Below are 20,667 nucleotides of genomic sequence, written 5' to 3'. Positions count from 1 at the left end.
GTGTGAGATCCAACAAACCCTCACCCCTCTCACAAGTACCAATGAAGGGTGATTTAGTTATCTTTCCAAGTAAACAAGACTCGCAAGTGTCATCCGACCTTAAGTCGAATGACTCTAAAACCCCTGCCATTTGGAGTTGGCCCATGCGCTTCTTGCTAACATGTCGAAGACGACAATGCCACAAGCATGCTTTATCCAATTCATTGGAAGAATCGAAATGCAACACATCATTTCCTAAGTTGTCTACAACATTCACAGTCTCATATACACCATTACAAGGTAATGCTTTAAAATAAAAAACACCATTATAATAAGCATTTATTACACCAATTTCATTATCAAACAAAAACGTGAAACCTTGTTTGTACAAACCATGAAAAGAAATAATATTTCTCACCATATCAGTCGAGTAACAACAATTATTCAAGTCTATTCCTAACCCACTACTAAGCAATAAAGAGTAAACTCCAATCTTGGTGATAGGTGAAACCTTCCTATTCACCATGATCAAGTTTATCTTCCTGTGCTCCACATCCTTAATTCTTTTTAGGCCCTACACATTAGAAGAAATGTGAAATCCACAACCTGTGTCAAGCACCCAAGAGTTGGAATGTGATGAGTTTTTAGATAGAATAGTATAAATACCTGCATTGGTGGGTTTAACATTCCCATCTTTAACATCCTACAAGTATTTGGGGCAGCTTCGCTTCCAGTGCCTTTTTCATGATAGTAGAAACACTCTGCTTCTTTAGGAATGGAAATGGGAGCAGCAGAACCAACCTTGGTCCCACTTGAAGAGGATCCATCAAGAGACTTTCCATTGCGGCTCTTTGAGGGAGCCTTCCTTTTCTTCCCTTTCCATTGTCCTATTGCCAGAACAGGGGCAGTAGTAGGAGTAGTAACAGCCGATTTACCTTTGAGGCCACTTTTGACAGTCCTCAAAAGCGCTTAATGTGCGCTAAGTGTGACCTCCTCCTTGTTCATATGATAGGTCATTCGGAACTGATCATAACATTGAGGTAAGGAGTGTAGAATGATATCTATAGCCAGCTCCTCAGGGAAGTTCACATTCAACTTTAGCAATCGGTCCACAAACCTTTGCATTTTCTACAAGCGGCCTAAACTCAGCAATCATGATACAAGCTACCTTAGTGGCATCCTTCTCATGTGCCCTAAACTCAACAATCTCCTCAAGAATAGCAGAAGACTCATCAATTTCCTTTAGCTCCTTGTCGAGGACATATTCCTTGTCCTCATAGCGAGTGACCATCCCAATGTTCCTAATCCAATCATTGAAGTTGGAACCACCGAAGATGACTCTCCCACAAAGGTTCATGAGAGAGAAGGAGCCAGTAGGGTTTTAGCCAAAAGTAGTGTTGGAAGACATCTGAAAAGAAAGAAAGACAAGTTCAAATTAGATAAGGAGCCCTTAATAAAACACCCAAATGAAATATTAAGGCTAGGACCCAACACAATATTTTACAAATTGGAAGAGGGATGCCGTAATCCAAGTTGCAAAATATTTGAAGGTATGTAAATGACGATTTACCAATTTCCACCATGAAAAACGAAATATTTATTAAGTTTTAATTGGATTGAAACTCCTAGATCCTTTAAGATTAATTGAACAATTCAATGGCATGTTTAAATCTCGATTATGCCTTTCAGGTTTGTGACTGGGATACCGAGGATCACAAACAAGGTGTGAATAACCATGCAAAATGTGCTTGGTACTCCCAACTTTCTCACCCAATCAATGTGTCGGTTAACCACACACGCTCCATTGATATTATGATAAACATCAAGCCACCCTTTTCCACCCTTACTAGTCCAAGTTAATGTGCAAGTTAACCACACACGCTCCATCAACGACTTGGTAAGGTGAATAGCGCAATTTTCATGGATTAGCATCAATATCACATTTTCCTAAAGTAACTAAGATTGGGAATTTAATAAAAAACATTTAGTTACTTTATTATCATTATACTTTTAATGAGAATTATAGTCTTTGTCCTACCCATTCGGCTAACGACCCTCCACCAGTCAAGGAAGCGGTGGGTGAGAGTGAACACCCATTAAACTGCCATTTTATAGACAATAACATTATACCCCCCCCCCCCACCCTTATAGATCGGCTTCGTGAATGAGGCATACTAATGGTAAGACTGACTTGATCTTATATATATATATATATATATATATATATATATATATATATATATATATATATATATATATATATATATATATATAGGGATGAGCAAAAGGACCGAACCGGCCGGAACTGGTCCGAACCGGACGGGAACCGGGAACCGGCTTCGGCCAAAATCAAGAACCGAACCGGACCGGCGGTGCTACTGGTTCCCGGTTCCTACCGGTTCTTGTCGTGTCTTCAAATGTTGGAACCGGTCCTCGAAAAATAGCATCATATGGTTCCGGTTTTTGCCGGTTCTACCGGTTCTGATTATATCGGTTCCGGTTCCTACCGGTTCTCGGTTCCAAAAATCCACACAAATAACGTCCCCGTCCCGACCTGACCGGTTCCATCGGGTTCCGGTTCCGGTGACGGTTCCGTTCGGTTCCGGTTCCGGTACCGGTTCCGGCCGGTTCCCCGGTACATATGCTCATCCCTCTCTCTCTCTCTCTCTCTCTATATATATATATATATATATATATATATATATATATATATATATATATATATATATATACAAGGTTTGAATTTTAAACTATTAAAATTCTAGGGTTTGGAATTAAAGTATTCTAAAGTGATTTTACAAATTCCAAAACTTAAGGGCAAGTTTTGAAACTATTCAAAACCTTTCATTTCTATAACTTATGAGTTTTAATGACTAAGGAAAAGACTTTTGGAATTCCATAACTTGAGGCCAAGTCATGGAGTCCATTAAAAGGAGTTTAGATCAACAGTTAAACTAACATGAAATGTCAAATAATACATATGATCTAGCAAACCTCATAAGCAAAGATAATTCACATCAACAATTTTCAAGAAATCATATAAACTAATATAAAACTTAAAATTTTGAAAATTATCTTCTAATTGGACATGCATGAACATTACCCTCTTGAAAAACAGGTTTCTAGGTTCAGAAAACAGTTTAGGGTAATGATCCTAATCCAATTGCAAGCCAAAACTCAAAATTCTACTCACAGGTGCATCACCACGTCGTGGTGAGCAGTCAGATGCAAAAATGATAGATTTTCAAGTTTAGAAAAACAAGTAGCATCAAGTATAATGGAAAGCAAGCCTAGGCTCTGATACCACTGATGGGTATTAACCATTCTAAAACTCCTATGGTGTGCATGCAACCCTAGAAACCTTGGATCTATGTTTTCTCTATCATACATGCAAACTTTCTTTTTTCCAAGGTTTCATCCTAACTAGCATACCATGAAGTATATGTAATACAAAAACTAGTAGAATGACATACCTTTTCTTGTAGCTTGATTCCTTAAGCCTTTAAGAGCCCAGCACCCCAAGTATGATGCCTCAAATGCTTCACACAACACCACCAAAAATTAGAAGATCTTGAGAGAAGTATACTTGCACTCAAAATCAGCTAGCCCTCTTTCCTTTCACTTAAGTGCCGATTTTGGTAGCTATGGGGTCCTTTATATAGTGTGACACAACTAGGGTTAAACCATGCAAACACTAATGTGCATGACTTTCCACATTCCTTATGCTCCATGGGTTTTAACCTCCATGGAGTACCCATGGGTCACCACATGGGTTTATCCCAACATAAAGGATTATGGATCATAAGCCCACTATATAAGAATGAATAATTTACACAATCAATCCCCACATATATAATTAGTCTCTTTTGATCACAAAATTAATTCCAAACTAATTCTTGATCAATAATAATTAAATAGTATGATTTCATATTAATATATTAGAACTTATAATATATTAATAAATCATAAATATCCTCTTCTCAAAAGTCCATCCTTCAGATTGTTCTGGTGCCATGCAACCTAAATGGACCATGCTACTCTCGGGTCAAGTACATACCAATTATAGTTATGGGCTTATATCTGTCCTTTTCATCCTTATAAGGGTTTTGGTCTAAGAAGCTTTGTCCTTGGGGAATAGAGGTCCCAAGTGACTTACCTTTCAGATTTGAGGTCTAGAATGGGTTTCATGGCATAAAGGTGCAAACTTTATGGACATGGAAGCCCCATGCAAGTTTTAAAGTGTTGTTATGGTATTTTTAAGCCCCAAAAGGCCATGCACGGAAGGAAAGCCTGAGACTTTACGTATTCATTGGGTGTCCAGGGCCTAGATCTCATTTTGCATGCTTTGGTGTGGAGTATTAGGGTTTTTGGGCAAGGAGCTCAGTCCTAAACAACTAGGGTTTTAGCTAAACCCATTAAGCAGGACTATTAGTGTGTAAAGTTGGAAATTTTGCCCTAAAAAGAGCATTTACAATATGTAGTTGAAGCATGAAGCTTGGATATGAAGAGTAGGGGCTTAACCCTTTATGATATCCCAATCAGACAGAGGGACTCGACGAGTTGAGTCATGATGTACCGTTTCTATTTATGGTAGAACTCGACGATCCTGAGGATGATTCGACGAGTTGATTCGCTAAATCGAGACTATGGGTAGCTAGGGAACTCGGTGAGTCAAGGGGTGACTCAACGAGTTGGATCACGATTTTAGGGATCTGACTTCTAGAGTTGATGGAGCAACTCGGCGAGTTGAGTCAACTAGGGGTGTTGACTTTAACTTTGACCATAATGTTGAATTTGACCAGGGGTAAAATGGTCATTTTAACCTAAGAAGGATTATCAGTTGTTGGCTAAATATTATGTTGGTAATGATAGCTCGGGAAGTCAAGAGATCATCAGTTCGGGGAACTGGCAGTTAGCAGCGAGAGGTTTATTCGCAGGATTCATCAGTCAGCTTGTCAAGTGAGTTTTCTCCAGTAGGAACGGGTCGAAGGCACCAATGTCAACCCATTTATATATGTTAGTGTATGTTGGACTTAGTTCCAATATCGGAGTTATCCCGATGTAGACTGTATGTCTCTAAACTTCGGTCCGATTTCGGGCGGGGCCCGAGGAAGGAATGCATGTTTAGTTATACTTGTTGTCTTTGTGATACTTGTATGTGCCTGATAGGGAGGTGAGTGTGGGAGGGGTCCCGTATCTCATCACTAGCTGAGTGTGGACGGGGTTCCACATCTCATTATTAGCATAATAGGGGCGGGGCCCAAGATAGGCGGGGCCATGAGACTAACAGTTATAGTGTTGTGTTTGATTGTTATGTACTAGCATGAGTATATGTTGTTGTTTGTATGAGCATAGCGGGCGGGGCCCAGAGACAGGCGGGGCCTAGTAGAAACATATATGTATACCGAGCGGGGCTCAATGCCAGGCGGGGTCTGATGTCAGATTCGTCTGATGCTGGGCGAGGCCTGAGGTTTCGGGCTAGGCCCAATGTTTGCAGTATACGTTGATGTGCATGGTATATGGTAGTTTGGGGAGACTCACTAAGCTTCATGCTTATAGTTTTCAGTTTTGGTTTCAGGTACTTCCACTAGCAAGGGGAAGAGCTCGGGATGACTGCATGGCACACACCACAACTTTTAGCATGGGATGATTTACTCTTATATTTTTGATATATGATTTTGATACAATTATTGATAGAGTAAATTACACGAATGGTCCCTATGGTTTTGGGTAATTTATGCGTTTGATCTCTAACTTATTTTTTAACTCGGAAGGTCCCTACTGTTTGTTTTTGTTACGTTCTTGGTCCCTGTCTTACATAAAAAACTATTATGCCCTTGATTTTTTTTTAATTTATTTAAATAAACACACCGCAAATCCCACCCCCTCACCTACCCCATCATTTTTCCCTCTTTAAATAATAGTCTTTTTAGGTAAGACAGGGACCAAACGCGTAACAAAAATAAAGAGTAGGGACCAAACGCGTAACAAAAACAAACCATAGGGACCTTTCGAGTTAAAAAAATAAGTTAGGGACCAAGCATGCAAATTACCCCAAACCATAGGGACCATTCATGTAATTTACTCTTATTGATATGATGTTTTGAAATATTTTCACTTATGTTTCCATGAGATGATTTAGATTACTATGGTTTCATTTATAATTTAAAAAGAAAATTTTGGACTATATTTTTGGGATGTTTCACCAAGCGTTGTATTTTTATTGGTTATCCTATGGGAATGCAGGCTTATAAGGTAATGGATAGTGAAACAAAAGAAATTTTGGTTTCTAGAGATGTCACATTTCAGGAAGACATTTTTCCTTTTACACATTCCTCAAACTATGTACCAAAAAATCCTTTTGATTTTATGGTCATTCCTAATTCATATAATGTGGATGATTCTTATTTCGTCCCTCAAGCAAATCCAAATAGTTCCAGCTCTGTCCCTGTTTCTCCATCATCTCCACATCCTTAATCACATTCACATCCTCCATCACCTCAACCACCTGAGCCACCACAACAACCAGCAAGACCAGTCAGGCCTCATAAACACATTCTTACTTAAACGATTACCATTGCAAGCTTATCAATAACATCATTATAGAGAATGGACCAAAATACCCTTTGTTTGATTTTGTGTCTTATTCGAATGTATCTCCACAATACAGGGATTTTACTCTTTCTATCTCTTTTGAAACCGAACCCAAAAATTATAAAGAAGATTTCCGGTCTTCTGAATGGATCAAAGCAATTAATGAAGAGTTGAAAGCCTTATAAGCCAATCACACAAGGACAATTGTCCCTTTATCATCTGATAAAAAACCATTCGGTTCCAAATGGGTTTATAAAGTCAAAAGGAAATCAGAAGGCACTATTTATAACAAGAAGGTATTGACTTTCTTGACACTTTTTCCCAGTGGCAAAAATGGTTACTGTCAAGATGTTATTAACCTTAGCTGCTCAAAAGTCATGGCCTCTTATTCAATTAGATATTTAGAAGTGAATAATGCATTCTTGAATGAAGATTTAGAAGAAGAGGTTTATATGCACTTGCCCCAAGGTTACACTCCTTCAGTCACTCATTCAGACAAGAATCCTATGGTATGTAAATTACAGAAATCACTATATGGCTTAAGACAGGTTCCCCACCATTGGTACTACAAATTCTCCTCTTTTTTGATTTCTCAAGGTTTCACTCAGTCCAAAGCAGATTACTCTCTTTTCTATAAAGGAGCTGACAAGACTTATGTGGCATTGTTGGTCTATGTTGATGATATAGTCTTAACTGGGGCATCTATATCTGAGATTAATCTCATTAAAAGAGCTTAAGCAACAAATTTAAATTAAAGAATTTGGGAAAACTTCAACATTTTTTGGGTTTGGAAATTGCAAGGTTTGAATAAGGGATTTATATATCCCAAAGACAATATGCATTGAAGTTGCTTAAAGATACTGGTAATTTGGTAGCAAAACCAGTTCAATACCCAATGGATACTGCTTGTAAGACCTCAAATTTTAAGGGTATTCCATTACATGATACTACTTCCTACATACATTTAATAGGCCAATTAATGTACTTAACAATCACACGTCCTGATATAACACATATTGTTAATAGGTTAAGTCAAATTTTCACAAATCCATGAGTTCCTCATATGCAAGTTGCAACCCATCTTCTCAAATAACTGAAGCTAAATCCTGGCCAAATTGATTTCTTTCTTCATATAGCTCCTTGAATATTTGTGTCTTTTCTGACTCAGATTAGGCAGGATGTCCAGACACTTGTCCATCCATGACTGGTTTTTGTGTTTTCATTGGTGATTCCATGGTTTCTTGGAAGTCAAAGAAACATATAATTGTGTCAAGGTCTTCAACTGAAGTAGAGTATCGTGCATTTGCTATTGCTACAGCATAAATTGTTTGGCTACATCATCTACTTACTAATTTTGGGGTTTATCAAAATGAACAAACCGCCATTTTTTGTGACAATAAGCCAAGTAGTCGGTTAGCTCTTAATCCCACATTTCATGAACGTATTAAACACATAGAAATTGATTTCCACTTCATTCGTGACAAGATTTTTGATAAAACTGTGAAGCTTTTACCTATACGAACCACTCACCAACTTGCAAACATGTTCACCAAGCCCCTACCACGTCATAAACTGCTACCAATCATGTCCAAGATGGTTTTGCACAACATTTTCCAACGCTCATCTTGAGGGGGGGGGGGGGGGGGGATTGGGATTCATGTTGACTTTTTAACCGTTAAGTTCGTTATGATGTCATCCATCTAATATGTTAAGTCAGGTTTGTTAGAAGCAGTTATATTAGGCTTTTAGAAGGTGGTATAACCATAGTTAGTTAACTTAACTAGTATTAGTTAGTTGTTACATAATTGGTTAATTAGTATGAGTTTGTATAAAAGCTTTGTACTTGTATTCATTTTCAAAATTCAATACGATGAACAATCTTGTTCTTTTTCTCTTTGATTTCACTCTAATAATACATAAATAAAACTTTAAACTAGAGTTAAAAATCATCAAAACATTTTGATCAAAGGGCATAAATAAAAACAATTATATTATTTATAGGCATTTATATATTTTATGATTAAACTACCACACCAAAAGTGTGTAAATAATTTAATGTTCTCTAAACATTTATATCGTTTTTATAACATTAAAGATTTAAAGTTCTATGCCATGCATCTCCACGCCCCCTTGATAGGATTCTTTTTCTTACCTTTTTTATAACTTGATACTTTTGCCACATCTTTTTAGAACTTATTTTTACTTTTTAAGCCGACGTTTTTTATTTTTAAAACTAATTTTTGTAAAAGGGGAATTTACTAAAACAAGTATCATTTAAAATTTTTGTAAATAAGTTCATCACTTTATTGAAATCCTTAATTACTTTCCGACTTTTCGTAATACAAAAATGTACCTTTTGTCCAACATTATATGAGAAAGAGGTTGTATGCTGCTTTTGACATGCCACATCAAGCCCATGGTTTATTGTCAATATGATTCATTATTTCACTTATTCTCAAAGAAGTCCTTTTTTTTTTCTAAGGTAAAAAGGCGCATAAAACCTGTTAAAAAATATACACATACATATTTTTACTATTATTACTGATCATTTACACAATTCACATATACATACAGTGGCCATTTTAAGTACGTGTTATTTTGATTCTCAAGTTGCAAAATAATATTACAAGTTTAGAGACCTTTCATGCTTAAAAGGAAGTTGAAGGACTTCTATGCAAGAAGATGGTAACTAGTTGTGATTTATTGATAGTAATCATGTCTAACTTTTCAACTCAAAATAATACATGTCACATGGGTGCCTATGGCAAAACCGGTTACAAACTACTTACAATGGTCCAATATATATTTTGTTTAGCAAATTAGGCCATGGATATCCGTACCATATGCATTAGCCTTTGCAAGAATTTTTGCTCAATAATTTTTTTTTAACCACGACAAAAAATCCGGAAGACACCTAAATCCGCCACGGACCATATATTTACTGGAAAAATATCGTTATCTCATCGTTATATGGATACCGTATCTATTTGGTATATACACCACACTACATCATCATTTTTAATAAAATGAAATTAAAAAAAAAAAAAAATTATAGATTTTAATGAAAATTAAAACATTAACTTAATTTATATAAAATAAAAATAGCATACTAGGAAAAAAAAGGTACATAAATTTAAATACACTGACGATATACATGGTATGGATTCTGATTATGATTGTGCCTTGGCATTCCTTCGCAACAAGCTTTCAGATTTTGACCTTAACAATTTTAGAGTAAATTACATGAATGGTCCCTATGGTTTGGGGTAATTTACGCGTTTGGTCCCTAACTAATTTTTTTAACTCGGAAAGTCCCTACTGTTTGTTTTTGTTACGCGTTTGGTCCCTATTATTTGTTTTTGTTACGTGCTTGGTCCCTATCTTATATAAAAAGACTATTATTTAAATAGGGAAAAATGGTGGAATAGGTAAGGTAAGGTGAGGGGAATGGAGTTCGGGGTGTGTTTATTTAAATAAATTAAAAAATCAATAGCAAAATAGTCTTTTTAGGTAAGACGGGGACCAAACGTGTAACAAAAACAAACTGTAGGGACCTTCCGAGTTAAAAAAATAAGTTAGGGACCAAACGTGCAAATTATCCTAAACCATAGGGACCATTTGTGTAATTTACTCACAATTTTACTACTAAAGACCCCCCCCCCCCTTAATCCCATAATACACTGGCGAGTGCCCTTTTTCGTAAAATTGTCCAAGATATGGAAGTGCATCTCGACATGACGGCTCGACATAAAGCGGTTTTCCAATGCTTACGTGTACCACATGCTCAAGATTTTCTTCTGGCTATCCCTATAGATGGGCTTGGCCAACACATGTCTCCCGTGGAGTATCGTACTATTCTCAAATATCGACTCATGATTCTCATATTCACAGCTGACAATATATGTTCTGTGTGTCGCAAGGCATGTTTGGATTCTTTTGGAGAGCATGCAGTTCATTGTAAAGAACTCCCGGGGTTCAAATACAAACACGATATGGTTAGGGATGTTTTGTTTGACATATGTAAACGTGTCGGGGTTTCCGCTAAGAAAGAGGCACCTGTTAATTTCTTGACTGACCCGACAGAAGGAAGGTCAACCCTCAGACCCACTGACATTTTGATTTTTGGATGGGTCGGAGGGAAACACGCATGTGTGGATCTTATAGGGGTATCCCCTCTCGTGGGCCTGAGGGCTGGGGGTTTCACGGCGGGACATGCTGCTTTAAAAGCAGCTACAGGCAAAGTCACCAAACATGAGAAATCGTGCATGGAAAATCAACACGTGTTCAAACCATTTGCATTTGATAGGTTTGGTTTCCTCGCATCGGATGCGATAGAGCTTTTTAAAAGAGTACAACGAATTATGCATAGTAATGTTATATCCCCTAGATCTTCGGATGTAGTCTTTAAAAGAATTAGTTTTACCATTCAAAAAGGCTTAACGGCGCAGCTTGTTGCCCATTTGTCATCTCACTCATTGTCATGACAATTAAAATATATGAATAGAATTCCATTGTTCCATTTTCAAAAAAAAAAAAAATGAAAATGACACGGTAGAAAAAAAAAAGTCACATTAATTTAAATAAAAATAAAATTACTTACTAAGAAATTTAGTTTTCATCTTCAACATTTGTATCTGTCCATGAAAAAGATCTCAAAGAATTATGCAATTCATACCAAACATTGATATATGGAAAATGTTTATGGTTACGTTGAAACTTTTGGTATTGTTTTAGTGGCGCATCGATGACCTCGACATCGTTACTCTTATTTGGATGCATGTTTTTGAGGTCGTTGTAAATATCATTGAATTCAGTTATTTTTAACATTATATCGCACCATTTTGACAAAAACATGTTGATATGTCAATAAACACATTTTCCCATTTTACTGTGAAAGTGGTTTTGAATAGATTGTCAAAAGGTTTCTTGTCTCTTGTAGGGATCATTGGACACCGAAATCCAAGCACGACGCATATTCTTTATTTTCCTCCCACAGTTATTGGATTTGGAAAGTTAGTGGATATGAAAATTGTTTCATGATAGGGAGTAAGAAAGTATGAATGTTTATGTTTGGTGTCCTAAAGGAAGAAAAAATGGTATGAAAAAAATTGTAGACAAATAGTTAAATATTTATACGAAAGATAGGATGGTTAATTTAGAATATTTTTTTTAGAATATATTTCATTTCCAAACGGCTAGTCAAATGGTTAGTCAAAGAAGTTAAGTCTCAAGTCTTGTCATTGGAGCGTGCCATCTCGTGCAACATGCCACAAACCCCCAATACCGTGGCATTGGAGATGGTGTGCACGACCGTAACATCCTTGCCTCCTCTCATGACTTGTATATTTTTCGGCCTTATGGAAATGGTTGGCAAAAAAGTTATAGTTTCATTTAAAGTTTAAAACTTTTAATATGGACATTTTTATGGTTTTTTTTATTTCCATCATAGTTTGGTTTTTTTATTGTCATTATTATTCATTTTACGTTAACTATGAATAAAACTTTTAATATTGTTATATCATTTCTAGATGTCAGCCACAACCTACATTACTGTCAACAACTCCAAAACCGCCTCCACCATCGTTCAACCACAACTCAAATGTCCTCCGACTCTAATTGGTCAATCTTTCACCACAAAATACGATTTGTTTTCTTTGTAAAATCATAGATTTGTGTTTATGAAAACATGAATCTGTGTTTACTTCGGAAACTATATATTTTTTTTCATTATAAAAACCATATATCGTTATGTGTTTAATCCACCAAATACGTTTTCTTTTTCTTTATTAAACCATGTTCATGCCAACTGATAGCTTGTGACTTTGCCTTAGGCAACTTAGCAAGGGGTAATACCCAAACATGAAGCATGTTTACAACTGACCATGTCAATGTTTTGAGACATGGATTGAAACTGTCACCTTTTGCCAACCACAAGTACCATTTCCTTAATTTACTGTCTTTTGTATTTGTTTAACAACTTTAGACGTTTTTACTCAAAGTATAAGAATTACTGACTCACTTTCAAAATTTTAAAAAGCAAGACGGATTGATTGACAAAAACTAATAAATAAATGGTTTCAAAGCGTAAAATTATCTAAGAAAAAACAAAAAATTTCTATAAAATAGCTACATGTTCAAAGTTTTCGGATTGAGTATCAAGGTATATCAAAATTAATTGAACGAAAGTAAAAGATTTGATTGATACAATTTTATAATTAATTAAACAAGTAACTGATGAAGTTTTGAGATATATAAATAAAAATATATTGATAAAAGTCTAGATCATTCGTTTTACATTATTTTAAATCTCCATGTTTGTGTAGCCCATTTATTTTGTAATTCTCTTTAATTATAATTGATTTAAGGAAATAATATAGTTTGTTCGTGCATGCTGTTATCCACATGTACAAATATTGTTATCACCATGCATTTATATGTTAAAAACCATGTTCATGTCAATATATATAAAAATAGCATGTGAATATATGTCGTAAAAAAAGTTACAAGAAACTTAGATAAATGCTAGATCTTTTATTATTATTATTATTATTATTATTATTATTATTATTATTATTATTATTATTACATAATATTTTAATAAAATAAAACATATAAATCATCTAGCCTACTATGTGTTATTATTTTTTTGATTGTTTATTGGATATAACTTTAATATAATTATAAAAGAAGGCAAAGTGAAAATATGGAAAAAAAAAGCAATTGAAAAAAAAAGAATAATTGAACACGTACTTGATGGTGTATTGCAAGGAAATAAACTTTGAATTGGTATTACACATATTAAAAAAAAGGATCAATAATGTGGTAAAAAAGACTGTCCTACTACAGGGAATTGAACAAGGATGCTTCAAAAAATAAAAAAATGATCCTACCAAGTCTTGCTGATACTTTACATTATATATTAACATATTTAATTATTCTCAAATACCTATTGATATAAAATTAGGCCCCCCTAATTGATATGGATCTGGACAGTGATCCAGCTTGCCTCCCTCCTAAAATTGGGACTTGCAAATTGATATGGGCAGGCTTTAGCTTGCCTCCCTCCCAAACCGGGCGAAGGGATAATATATAGAGAAACATAATTTTTAATATTAATAATATTTTGTTTTTTTATTTTTCTCTTTTTCTTCTGGTAGAGGTTGATATGAGTCTGGACAGTGGCCCAACTTGCCTCCCTCCTAAAATTGGGACTTCCAAATTTATATGGGTCCTGGATAGTGGCTTAGCTTGCCTCCCTCCTAAACCCGGCGGAGGGATAATATATAGAGAAACATAATTTTTAATATTAATAATATTTTGTTTTTTTATTTTTCTCTTTTTCTTCTGGTAGAGGTTGATATGAGTCTGGACAGTGGCCCAACTTGCCTCCCTCCTAAAATTGGGACTTCCAAATTTATATGGGTCCTGGATAGTGGCTTAGCTTGCCTCCCTCCTAAACCCGGCGGAGGGATAATATATAGAGAAACATAATTTTTAATATTAATAATATTTTGTTTTTTCATTTTTCTCTTTTTCTTCTGGTAGAGGTTTTCTACGAAAGCAGTCTCCCTACTCAACAATAGGGGCTGCCGACAATCCTACCTCCTCATAACTCATAGAGTATTGGTGTTGTATTCGGATGGATGCTAAATATAACTCAAAGGGACACAAACAAAAAAGAAAGTAACTGTAAGAAAATTAGAATTGACAAAACATGAAGAAGAAAACAATCAGAAATTAGAAAATGACGAAAATGTCCTCTAGGACCTCGCTTATTAAAGCGGCAAGAAACCGTGGACAAAAACAGTTGGGACCATTTCTTAAACAATGGTGAATCCTAGCCATGGTCAAGTGGTTAGCCTTTCCTCTAGTTCTCTTCTTGTAATCATACATGAACCCATTTGTATTTCCTAACTAGTTTTCTTTAGATTATTAATGTAACTTTCAAATTTAGAGTTCTATTTTTTAAATGTTTCATATCTAGAATGTACCTTTATGAAGATTACATGAAAAAGAAACATTCGATCTTCAGAACCCCACCATCTTTTCCATGTTGTCTATAAAAACAGATATATATATATATATATATATATATATATATATATATATATATATATATATATATATATATATATATATATAACTTTTTGTTACATTAATACATATTATAATTGCTACTAATAACATTTTTTTTTGTGAAAAGACCTTTAACTCCACGTAGACCAAACTTCGCATGCTTCGCATTTTTCTTTGTTACTTTTCATGAAGAAACTTCTTTTGGTCCTTCTTTTACGTGTCAATTTGTAACGTCAATCTTGTTTCAATCATGTGGTTCGGTGGTTAGGATTCAAAGTTGTTAATTCTTATGATTTTGTTCCAAAAAAAGTGCAAATTCGGTTTCCAATTTCCATTTAATAATTAAAAATTAGATGGTGATGCATTAAAGTAGTTCAAAAATACTTTAATTGGTTTTGTTTCTCGTTTTCTATAGCATCATATGATGTTATGTTTTTTTCCTACTAACTTGTAAGTATGAGATCGTTAAAAAAATAATCTTCGGGGAGTGTACAATTTTAATACAAAACGAGTAAACATATTAAACCTAGGGATTGTTTTGGGATTTTCAAATTGGCCATCAATTATTGCCGTTAAAACACCAACCAATCCGAACAAAATGGTATATTTTAAGCTTATATTACTTATAGTAGATTTTGGTCCTTTTCGCTCACACTATGTAGAGTTCTAGATTTTCAAAATAATGATATGTGTAGTCCGCATAGTTTCAAAACTCATAACAGTTGGTCATTTTAGCTAACACCATTATAAGTTTTAGTTAAATTTAATGTAATTCTTTTTGCCTTTTGACCAAAATTAATATAACATATAAATTTTAGGGACTACAACAGAAACCGTAAGAAAACAAAATTTAAAAGACCTAGCCCTAAATCTAATAGCATTGTTCACCCTCACCCACTTACACTCTACCTCTTTTGTCGCGGGCTACTCCAATAACACCGACCACCTCCACCTCCATTACCGACAACCACCCATCTTCTATTATCTACTGGATGGTGTGTTTATCCACGTTATGTTTTTATCCTGTATGTTTAGATAAGTTTGTTAGCAACTCTTGTAACTATTTATTAGCTTTTTGTTTTCGCGGAATGTTAAGAAAGTAAAAAATCCTCTTCAATCAATACCATCAAATTTTTGATGGTATCTGAACAGGCTTCAAAACCCTAATTAAACTCGCGCTTCCACGAAATTTGAAGGACGTTAGGTGCCAAACCAAAGGATAAAACCAAGACCTGAGAAGGCTCCACTGGGATATATCATTACTCACCGTATTATCTTCACCTGTCTGATGTACCTAAGCAACTTCATGTCAATGACGTTTTTACGGATGTTAATTATAGCGATTGGTCTCAAGAGATAGAAAACTTCCTTTTCGCCAAAAACAAATTCGATCTTGTTGATGGAACAATCGAGAAACCAGAAAAAGGGTCCTTAGAATATATGCCATGGATGAGATGTGATGCAATGGTGAAGGGATGGCTTACTACCACAATGGAGAAGAACATTCGTGACAACGTAAAATATGCAAACACAGCGGCGCAGATGTGGTCAGACTTGCGTGAGAAATTTGGTGAAGAGAGCTCCCCCAGAGCTTACGAGCTGAAGCAGAAAATAGTCGTCACACAACAAGATGACACTTCCATAGTTCCATTTCCATGTAATACACCATTCTTCATACACTATAGGATGAAACTTCATCCATCTTGCCTCTTCCCAGATGCTCTTGTAACAATTGTTCATGCGAGATCGGAAAGAGAATGAGCGAGTATCAAGAAAAAGAGCACCTATATAAATTCCTCATGGGACTAGATGTAGAATTTATGGTGATCAAGACTCAAATCTTGGCGACAAAACTGGTTTCTCCTTTGGGAATGGTGTATCATTTGACTACTAAAGACGAGAGGCAAATATAAATTTCTAATAATGAAAGAATACCTTCAGAGCACGTAGCATTCAAGACTTTTCAAGAAAAAAAACGAAAGTTTCAACCTTTCTAAGAAAAAGAACTTTTAGAAATCGATGAAAGAAAATAAAGAAAAGAAAGAAAAAGAGCAGTGCACCTTTTGTAGGAAAAATGGTCATAAGAAAGAGGGTTGTTTCAAACTCGTAGGATACGCGTATTGGTGGCCCAAGAAGAAAGGAGAGAAGGGCAAGACGACAACCACTTGCATATAATTTGAGGCTTATCCGATACCAGAACTTACCCAAGAACAATACCAAATGTTTTTGAAGTACTTCAATTCCACTACCAATAATGAAGGGGTGGTATGCAGTGTGAACATGGCAGGTAAAAGGAACATCAAAGGTGATTATTGGAACATCGATTATATAACACCCAGTCAAGGTAAACATTTCTTTAGAACTTGCAATCAATTTCTTTTTGAATTTTAACCTTGGTCACGACGCGACCATGCTCAAAGAAACACACACTCCCTTTAAGTGTCAAGACGTGACCACATGAGGGTTAAAAACGTTACAGTTGTTGCGAGCCGAACCCTAATTCCGGGGATTCCCCCCCCCCCTATTTAAGGGAAGTGAGGGCTAGGTTTAGCTCACCCTCAACCTCTATCACCTCCCAACACCTTCCTTGAAACCCTAATCCACTATATTTGATTGTGAGCTCCATTTTGGGTGTTTTCTAGCCAATAAGAAGAAGAGATAGAGTTTTGGTGCATCAAATCCGCTTGCAATCCTCACCATCATCCTTTCTCACACATTTTGGAGCCTTATGATTTTCCAAGTTCCATGCTTTATAATCTTAAGTGCTTAGATCTATGTTTTTATGTGTATTTCCTCAATTTTGGGCTTGTTGGAGTGTTAAGGTTCCATAAAGTTGCCAACTTTATGGATCCCCACGGCCCCTTTATATATGGAAGTGTTAGATTTGAAGTTTAATAGTGTTTTTAGCTCTTGTACGAGATCTTGGCCCCCATTTTTACATTATTTTGCCCTAGCTTGTGTTTAGGACAAGCATTGGACATGCATGTCCAAAAAGCTAAGATTATTATAGTGTTCTAGGATAGAGAAGGCCTTATGGATGTTTTGGTTGCAAGGCTTAATAGATTAAGGGCTTTAGGAATTAGTTTGTCCAGAGCGTTCCTATAACGCCTGGTTTCCGGTATGTATTTAAAGTCATAATTTATGCACCTTTATAGAAGAACTCGACGAGTTGGGGCCCCAAACTCGTCGAGTATGAATTATTTGGGACACGGGTTAAGAAACCTACTCGATGAGTTGAGAGGCCTCAACTCGACGAGTAGGCTGGCAGAAATGAAACCCTGATTTTTAGGGTTTTGCACCTTATTTAAAGGCCTTAATGTTTCATTTTGGCCTCCCTCATCATCCCCTTAGTCCAGAGAAAACCTAACTGTGCCTCTTTCCCCATTTTGAGTGTGAGTGAGCCTTAAGAGTGTTCTTTGATGTTTTTCTTGAAAGAGTGTGAAGTTGGTGGTGCAAGCTCAAAGGGAGGAGCTTTAGATCCGGGATCTTCGGTGTTTTGGCAACCATTTGGAGGTGTAAAGTCGATACATTGACTATTTATTTGCTAGATCTCTTCTTTAAGAGGTTTATGGTCATAGTAGCTTGTTTTGGTGTCATTTATGGAGTTGAACACCTTATGAAGTTATGACCTCAGATCTAGTCATTTCATGGCCTATTGATACTTAAATTTGCCAGCTTTATCAAGTCTTGGTCCTCCTCCATGCCCTAGGTCCCTTATAAAGCTTAGTTTTAGGATTTTTAGCCTCTTGATACCATGCATGGACGTAAAGTTAGCAGCTTTACATGGTATCTCATCCCAATGGGACCAGATCTACGGTTTGGAGGCATTAGACTCGCTTGGAAGGGACTGAATGAGTTAATACTAAGGAAACTTGACGAGTTGTTTACCCAACTCGGCGAGTTGGATCGTGGTCCCCCGACCTTTTTGATTACTGAGTAAACTCGGAGAGTTGGCTAGGGTTTTCTTGGCTTTCTGAAGACAGAAGGAACTCGACGAGTCCACAAGGGGAATCGACGAGTTGTACTGGAAGGTCCCGATTCTGTTAAGGAGGAGGAGCATGGCGAGTTGAAGGAAAACTCGACGAGTAGCATCGTGATTTCATAATTTTGTGATTTATGGGAACTCGACGAGTTGAGTCAACTCGGAGCGTTGACTTTGACTTGGACCAAGTTGACTCTTAAGGAGGTTATGAGTATGAAAGGGTAATTAAGGAAATCTTTTATGTATAAGAGCTTGAGTTGGGTTGATTTTAGAGCTGGGGACTGTTCAACTACTTTACATCATTTTAGGTGAGTTACCTTCCACTAGAAGTGGGTCGAAGGCACGAATGTCGGCCCACTAGTAGCTGATTATAGTATAGATGATTTTCTTTGTGATAATTGTCTTGTATACCACTATCAATTATGCTTTATGTGCTAGTATGCTATGATATTATGTGATAGTGGTAGGAGGGGTGGGATAGAACCCGTAACCAGTCGAAAGGCTCGAAGCGGTAGGCCAACACCCAGATATGCTAGGCAGTGTGTGACTTATGTGTTTATGTACTAGGATGATATGTGGTAGTGATAAGGGTGAAATAGTCCCCGTTACAAGTTGAAAGAGACCTAAGGGGTATGCCAGCACCCTAATATATGATAGGCAGTTACCGGTTGAAAGAGACTGAAGGGGTAGGCCAACACCCTGATATGCTAGGCGATTACTGGTTGAAAGAGACCGAAGGGGTAAGCCAACACTCGGATATGCTAGGTAGTATGTGTATTGTATGGTATATGGTATGATAGGGGAACTCACTAAGCTTTGTGCTTACGGTTTCCAATTTTGGTTTCAGGTACTTCATCTTCGAAAGGAAAGGAGCCGACACGATCACAATGTATCACACTACATTTTCCGTACATGAGATCTTTGGGAGTTATACTCTGATGTTGTTTTATCATGACATGTTTTGACTATTGATACGTTGGTTTTGATATGAGTTAATGATATGGATGTTTTCAGACAAATGGTTTTATAATTATTTAATTTAAAATAAAACTTTTGGTCTTAAATTTTGGGATGTTACAGTTCCTCACGTTGTGACACTCTGGTTGTCACGTCGTGACAAGGGTTCAACCCGCGATTATTTTGTCTTATTATGCGACGACGTGACCAGTGGATGCTTACGACGTAGTAACTAGCCGAGTGACTTTTACAGTGTTGATGTAATGTCTCAAAAATACTAAGTAAAAAAATTTTGTTTTTAAGACAACCAAAATAACATTTCATTCATTCCAAAAGCCCATCAAAGTATAGAATTGTATCAAATAGCTATCAGAGTACAAAACAAGTCATAAAGTACGGAACACCGGTGGATGCAATGAAATCATGTCAAGCTCTTCCCTTTGGAACCGGAAGTACCTGAAACCATAAATATATAACTATAAGCACAAAAGTTAGTGAGTTCCCCAAAATACCACATACCATACACACATCGGGCGTCGCCCGACATTCATCAGGCCCCGCCTGGATAACAGGGCCGTCTGTAATACATAGTGGGCCCCGCCCACCACACATAATGGGCCCCGCCCAACATACATACAAAAACATGCAAGAGTCACAAAGCCAACTAGAATCCTACAAACATAATCCAATGGGTCGGCATTGGTGCCTTCGACCCACAAGTACAGTGAAGAGACTCACCTTAATTAGTCAACGAATAGATCTCACACACAAGCTGCTGGTAATGAAGTCTCTCCCACTAAACATAACCAAAACCAAACCATAATTAACTATCAGGATAAATCCCCAACTCAGCAAGCCAAAATACCACAATAAACCCTCATTATGGCAAAAGAACATTTTGCCCTTCCAAGTCCTCAAACTAGTCAAAAAGTCAACGGTCAACCTTTGTTGACTTATGTGCTACGTACATATTACTCTATCTGTAACACCCCGAATTCAGAGAGCTAGAAAGGAAAGAAAAACCTCAAAATCAGGAAGAAACTCGTCGAGTAGATGGGTTGACTCGACGAGTAGAAGCG

The sequence above is a fragment of the Lactuca serriola genome, chromosome 3, assembly GCF_051521515.1.
Source record: "Lactuca serriola cultivar US96UC23 chromosome 3, Lser_US96UC23_V15, whole genome shotgun sequence".
NCBI lineage: Eukaryota > Viridiplantae > Streptophyta > Magnoliopsida > Asterales > Asteraceae > Lactuca > Lactuca serriola.
Note: the sequence above shows the minus strand (reverse complement) of the source record.